Below are 6,935 nucleotides of genomic sequence, written 5' to 3'. Positions count from 1 at the left end.
GACAGAAACAATCACAGAACCAGACAGAGACCATGCAAATAAACATACAAAACAATACAGAAGTGAGGATTTTACAACTACATCTATACAGACATAAGGGTTTTCCAGCTGTGTCTATTGATAAGTGAGTTCTTGCCAGACAGGATGCTATCAAACTAAGTTTCCTTTTACATCTTCTAGGCTCTTCCCTGTCTCTGGAGATGATAGGAATATAACTTAGATAATGTTTTTACTTCAAGGTCCCAGAGACACAGACAAGGTTTTCATCTTGAGGCTAAAAGACCAAAAACATCAAGACACTTGATCATGGCCTTAAAGACTACTCACACTTGATCTTAGCTCATAGACAGCCAAGAAGCAAGGACAGGATTGTATTCCTAATAGCCCAATAGCACCTTATTTCAATGTGACTAGTTTGGAATGTTCGGATGTGACCATACACTTCCCAGCTTATGGTGCACAAATATATCTGTAATCTTAATCTTAATTCTTAAAGTATAGGCCTTTGCAGATAGTCAACTGTAAATTAGCCCAGACATTTATCAAATTCTTCTTTCTAAATACAACAAAAGTATAATTTGGGCTGTTATTTTTATTTGTATGTAAGCAGAGTCAGGATGAGCCCTACCCTGACATCTGATGATGAATTATGGGGAGTGTGAAAAGGAATTTTAGGTATTTGCATTGGCACATCCAACACCCGGATTATGTGAATGAGGAACTATGAGACTGCTTTATGACAGAGATGTCTCAATATAAATTAAGTGACACTTGCTAGACAAGGGACATGGGTTCCAAAACCCAGTGAATTGAGAGAAAGGCAGGCAGGCAGGCAGGCATCTATCTATCTATCTATGACTGGTGGTGTAGGTGCCTTGTGTGAGCCAGAAGCAACAGTTCCATCCACTCCTCTCTCCACTGTGGAATATCAGAGTTGATTTTTTTGTATTCCCTTAAGAATCTAGATACAGGTTACTGAGCTGAACTCACTTTGGGCTAATAGTGCACTAGCACTGGGGCTCTGCTACTATGAGCTGAAATCACTAAAGAGCTGGAATTACTGAGCTGAGAGCACTGAGTACTGTGCTAACTAGTGGGGGAGCCTGAAGCTATACTGTGGAACAGAGCAGCTGGCAGAGTGGAGCCAAGCAGTTTGCGGGGACAGCTGGAGTGGATCACGGGACAGCTGGAGTGGATCACGGAACAGCTGGTGGAGCAGAGCGGCTGGCGGAGCGGAGCAGTTTGTGAGGACAGCTGGAGGAGCGGAGTGGAGAAGGCGGAAGCAGAACCCCATGGAGAGTCAGGGTAGTTGGCCCTGGACCACATAAGGTGCCCCTTTCTACCCAGGCTGGGGTGGGGGAACCTCTGCAGATAGACTCTCTAACTCTGGGGCTGCACTGACCCAGGACAGAGACTTTTGGATTGTGGGACTTTTGGGACTGTGGGTGATTTGGGGGTTGCTGGACTCAAGAGCCCAGGGAAAAGGACATGGCCCAATTTACTGGGGGGGGTGTCTTTGCTCAAGGTTTGGTCTATGAACTCTAGTTGAGGTGTTTTCCCAATTTAATGCTTGTTGTTTATCTCATGTAATTAAACCTTTTGTGCTACATCGAGACTCTGTGCTTGTGAGAGGGGAAGTGTTGCCTCTTCAAAGTGCCCAGGGGTGTGTGTAAGATTTTCCCAGGTCACTGGATGGGGGCTCAAGCTGGTTTTGCATTGTGTTATTGAAACGGAACCCCTGGATACTAAAACCCGGCCCTTGTTGCTGCCAACTCAGAGGGAAAGAACGGTTACATGTAAGTGGACTGTTGGCTCCTTACTAAAACTTAGGTGTTTTTTTTTGTTTTAGTTGACTAGCTTCCAGTACCAAAAGAAAGGGGAAGGGTCAATGGGGAAATCAGGAGACTGACAGTCCTCAGGGGCAATGGGGAGAGGTCAGTGCTCCAAGTCAGAGTGATTGACAGCATGGGCAGGCTAATGAGGGAGTCAGGAGGAAGGGGGATCCCGTCCTCTGTGTGAGCTGGAACTGCCCCTGGGCCAGAGTGGAGCTGAGATAAGGAGAGAGGAGGAGCCGGGGAGCAGAGCTGCCCTGGCCAGAGCCAGAGAGATCCAGAAAACGCCCCTTCCCTGACACCTCCCCCAAGGTCCTTGCCTCACCCCACTCCTTCTCCAAGGCCCCATGCCCACTCACTCTCCCCCACCCTCACTCATTTTCACTGGACTGGGGCAGGGGGTTGAAATCCGGGAAGAGGGTGAGGGCTCTGGCTGGGGGTGCAGGCTCTGGGATGGGACTGAGGATGAGAGGTTTGGAGTTCAAGAGGGTGCTCTGGGCTGGGGCAGGTGGCTGGGGGTGTGGGCTCTGGGGTGAGGCCAAGGATGAATGGTTTGGGGTGGAGGAGGGGACTCTGGGATGGGGTAGGGTGTTGGAGTGTGGAAGGGAGTTCAGGTGCAGGATCCTGTTCCCTGCAGCCCCTAGATGCATGGGTGGCCAGGCAGGCTCTGCACAGTGCCGTTGCACCCAGAGGTGCTGTCCCTGCAGCTTCCATTGGTCGTGGTTCCCAACCAATAGGAGCTGTGGAGCTGGTCCTTGGGGTGCGGGCAGTGCACCACGAAGCATCCCTGGCTGCCCATGTGTCTAGGGCAGAAGTTCTCAAACTGTGGTCTGCAGATAGTTTCCTCTGTGTGCCCCATGGCGGCTGCACGTGAGAGAATGAAGGGCCACCCACTTAATTAGTGGAGCCGTGCAGGCGTGGCTCCACTAATTAGGTGCCTGGATCATGGAGAAGATGCCCATGTAAGGTGAGGTCAGAGCGAGTGCAAGGATGTTTCATACCCTAGGCAAAACTTCCACCTTGCGCCCCCCTCCCCGAGCCCTGTGGCAGATCTCCTCCCTCTCCTCCACCCTAAGGCACCCGCATGGCAGCTCCCCACTCCTCTTCTGCTCTGAGGCACCTCCCTGCGGCAGCTCCTCCCACCCCCCTGAGGTGCCCCCCGCAGCAGCTCCCCGCCCCAGCTAACCTCTGCTCCACCTCCTCCCGCTTCCCAGGCTTGCGGTGCCAATCAGCGGCTTGCTCAGGGGAGGAGGCGGAGCAGAGGTGAGCTGGGGCAGGGAGTGGTTCCCCTGCATGCCGCGCCCCCCCCTTACTTGCTGCAGGTGGCCCTCCCTGCTCCCTACTGCCCCAGATCACTCCGCCTAAATCCTGACGACAACTGGGGCGGCTGAAGATCCGGCTGCTGTGGTTGCCGCTGAAGGACCCGAAATGCTGTCCCCCAAATGCTAGTGCCCTAGGCGACTGCCTAGGTTGCTTAATGGATTGCATCAGCCCTAGGTGAGGTGGTGGTCTTGTGGGAATAGGGAGTAGGTGGGAGGGGGCAGTGGGGTGAGAAGAGGGGGTGGGGGAAATTTGGGATCTGCAGGGCTGTGGCACAGAGAAAAAGGCAACTTTTCCCAGCTCTACGGGCTGCGGCTGCTGGAGAGAGTGCTCCCTCCTTCCCAGCCCCAGCTCAGGGGCTGTTGCAGTGGGAAGGAGAGGATACATCCATCGCAGTAGAAAGGTAAGACTCCTGATATTAAAATATGAGTTGTGTGCTTTTATTTAGAACAAAAAAATGTTAATTATTATTACTTTTTTTTATATATAGTGTTTTTATCCAAAGTGTTTTTCAGTAGTTAGCTAACGGTACAAACAACATTTGAAAAAATCATTAAGTGGTCTGCCAAGGCCCTCAGCAATTTTCAAGTGGTCCATGGGGGGAAAAAAAAAACGTTTGAGAACCACTGGTCTAGGGGCTGCAGGGACCTGGCAGCCACTTCTGGTAGCTATGCAGAGCTAGGGCAGGCCAGGAGCCTCCCTTAGCCCCAGGCCTCCACTGTGCTCCCTACTGGACTTTTAGCACCATCAACTGGAGCCACTAGGGTCCTTTTTGACTGGGTGTTCCGATCCAAAACCGGATGCCTGGCAACCCTAACCTGTGCTGGGAGGAGAGCTGCAGCAACCAGAGCCAGAGGGGCCAGAAAAGCAGCCCAGGGAGCTGGAGACAGGCCAGACTTGGAGGGGGATCATAACCCTGATGGCATGGGGCAATGCTGGGAAGAAAGAGCCTGCCATTTAGAGCCTGAGGGCGTGTGGTCACTGCCAGAGCAAGCGTCCAACCCATAGCATCCCTGCAGCACAGCCAGGGCCTGGGCAGGAGGCTTGGCACATGTGAGGAAAAAGATTGTGAACTTCCTTTATATGCTAGAGACTGCTGTTTGTGATGTCCCCAAGCCACAGAGCGGGGTTATATGTTTTCCTTTAACCTTTCCCATTTTCCTTATTTTTTAAATTGATTGCTGTTTAATACATTGTATTTGCTTGAACTATATTTAATGATCACTGGGTTGGGGAAGCATCCAGTGGAGAGAGAGCACCCTGGAGTAGAGACACCCTAGCTCCTGTTCTAAGTGACCATGACAAGATTGGGGGTTAAGCCCCCCAGGAATCCTGGGCCCAGCCTTATTGCGGTTACGAGGACTCTGCCGCACAGGAGGGTGGCAGGGGAGTCCTCAACGTCAGGCAGGCCTCTGGGTAAAGAGAGTGGGAACGAGGACTCAGATCCTTTTGCTAGCCAATGCCACTGAGGTAATATATAAGCCTGGAAAGTTCCCCACAATAGTGGGACCAACCTCCCACTTACATATTATTTACGGTTGTGTTTGAATTTATTTTTTAAAAATGGAAGTGTGCACTCAATTGCCTGCAAATCATCAGAGTGAATAAAGAGAAGGCAGAGTAGAAGCAGCCTAGCTGTTTCTCCTTTTAAGTGTCATCTGCAAGTGAAACAATGTTTCTTGAAATAGGAAAAAAAGTCTGCTTTCCCCAGTCCTCTTGCCAGTACCATGTGTTTGTTCTTCTGGCTGCTTAGTGGGTCATCATCTGCCACGGGAAAGTGTCACAAGGCCACCAGGACCACTTCTAAGGGTTATAGAGGTGTTTGTTCACAGGGCTCATTTAGTCCTTAGCTTGCCTGGTGAAACTGCCAAGGGTCAGTTAGGACCCCAAATGCATGGCGACTTTTATGACGTGGGCACTTGTACAGCAGGAACACAACTGAGTGATCATCACCTCATTTCACACAGGCAACTAAACAGCTATCAGACTTTGTCACTTCTGACCACACAGCTTAATTTTAGCTAAATATATATTTGATTAGGTTATAGATCAGACTGGTTGTGATAACGTACAAGACCTGAAACTTCACTCCAAAATTAATGCGACCCCTCCCAAATATTTCCTGAGGTTCAGGGAAGAAATCTTGATTAATATTTTCCATGTATCAATAATTATCTGCCTATGCACTTAAGTGACTTCCAGAGACCTGAAATATCAAAATAACTGAGAGAAAATGCTATACTTATTGTCCAGCTTAACTGAAATTAGAATTTCTGTTTTCATAATAACCCCAGACCAAACAGCTTGGAAAAAGTTTATGGACTTGTAGATGCTTAACCAGAAGTTTGATTAATGTATTCACAGATTTCAAGACCAGAAGGGACAATTAAATCATCATTTGAATTTCTGTGTAAAACAGGCTATAGAATTCCACAGAGTTTCACCTGCACAGAGACCTAATACTTGTGTTTGCATCCAGTCTTGATCAGAAGATATAAAGAGATGGAGAATCCACCAGTTCCCTTGGTAGTTTATTCCAATAAGTTATCAGCCTCATTGTTAAAAACATGCATCTTATTTCTAATTTGAATTTCTCTCGTTTTAACTTCCAGCCATTGGTTCTTGTTATACTTTTCTCTGCTAGATTAAAGAGCATTGGTACCTGGAATTTTCTCCCCATGAAGGTTATAATTCACCATAATCAAGTCTCCTTTTAGGCCTGGTCTACACTTAAAAATTGACATTAACCTAGCTATGATGCTCAGGGCTGTAAAAAAATTTGTGCTCTGACCAACCCTGGATGGAGAGGAAAGGAAGGAAAAGTCATTGGGAGAGAATGAAGAAGCGGGAAAGGGTGTGTGACAGAGACTGGAAGTAACTGAGAGAGGACTTAAAAAAATAACAAAAACAAGGATAGAGATTACAGTTGAACCACTAGAAATATTATTTTTTGGTATTTTTTTCCCCCATGTTGCTACTAGTTCAGCTTCCATATTGGCAGCAAAGGTGAGAACCCCCATGCAGATCAGGGTACAAGTGGCTACTGGTGTTTAAAGCACCCTGCCATATAACAGTACTGCCAAGACTTGTAACATTTGGTGCTTTTCTTAAAGTCCCAGCACCTGGGAATGTGTAAGTATGTAAGAATTTCAGCTTTAAAACAAAGAAGGCTCCGGTGCTCATGGCTTTGGAGGAAAGGATGAAAAAGTTATTTAAATGCAGCATAAAGTTCAAAAACTATAAAGAAAATAAAAAGAACCCAAGATTTTTAAACCAATCTCAAGATTTGGGGGTAGGTGGAGGGGTGCGGGAGAACTGACTCACGATTCTTGACTGTGAGGAGTTGGTAATATTACATGCAGCTACATTTAGCCTGGACCAGGTGCAAGAGAGGAAGACCAGCAGGTGGACACTGGAAGTGCTGGCCTGAAATGGACAGGACATATTAGGCGGCAGCAGAGAAGAGAGAGACTGAAAATGCAGGAAACCTGCAGGAGGCCTATTCGGTGCCTGAAATTTAGGCCTGGTCTGCAATAAAAAATTAGGTTGACCCAGCTGTGTGACTTGGGAGAGCGAAAATCCACCGCCCAGTGTAGACAGTACAAGGCCGATGGGAGAATTTTCCCATGGACCCAGCGCATCGGGAGGCGGATTAGCTACGCTGGCAGGAGATCGCCTCCTATCGGCGCAGACCGTCGCCACACTGACGCGCGGCAGCCTGTCAGGTGCAGACAAGCCCTTCCCCGGCTGCCGCTCGGGGCTGGATGGATCAAAGCCAAAGCA

The sequence above is a fragment of the Gopherus evgoodei genome, chromosome 1, assembly GCF_007399415.2.
Source record: "Gopherus evgoodei ecotype Sinaloan lineage chromosome 1, rGopEvg1_v1.p, whole genome shotgun sequence".
In the NCBI taxonomy this organism is placed as follows: Eukaryota; Metazoa; Chordata; order Testudines; family Testudinidae; genus Gopherus; species Gopherus evgoodei.
The sequence above is the reverse complement of the archived record's forward strand: the minus strand, read 5'-3'. Positions refer to the sequence as shown.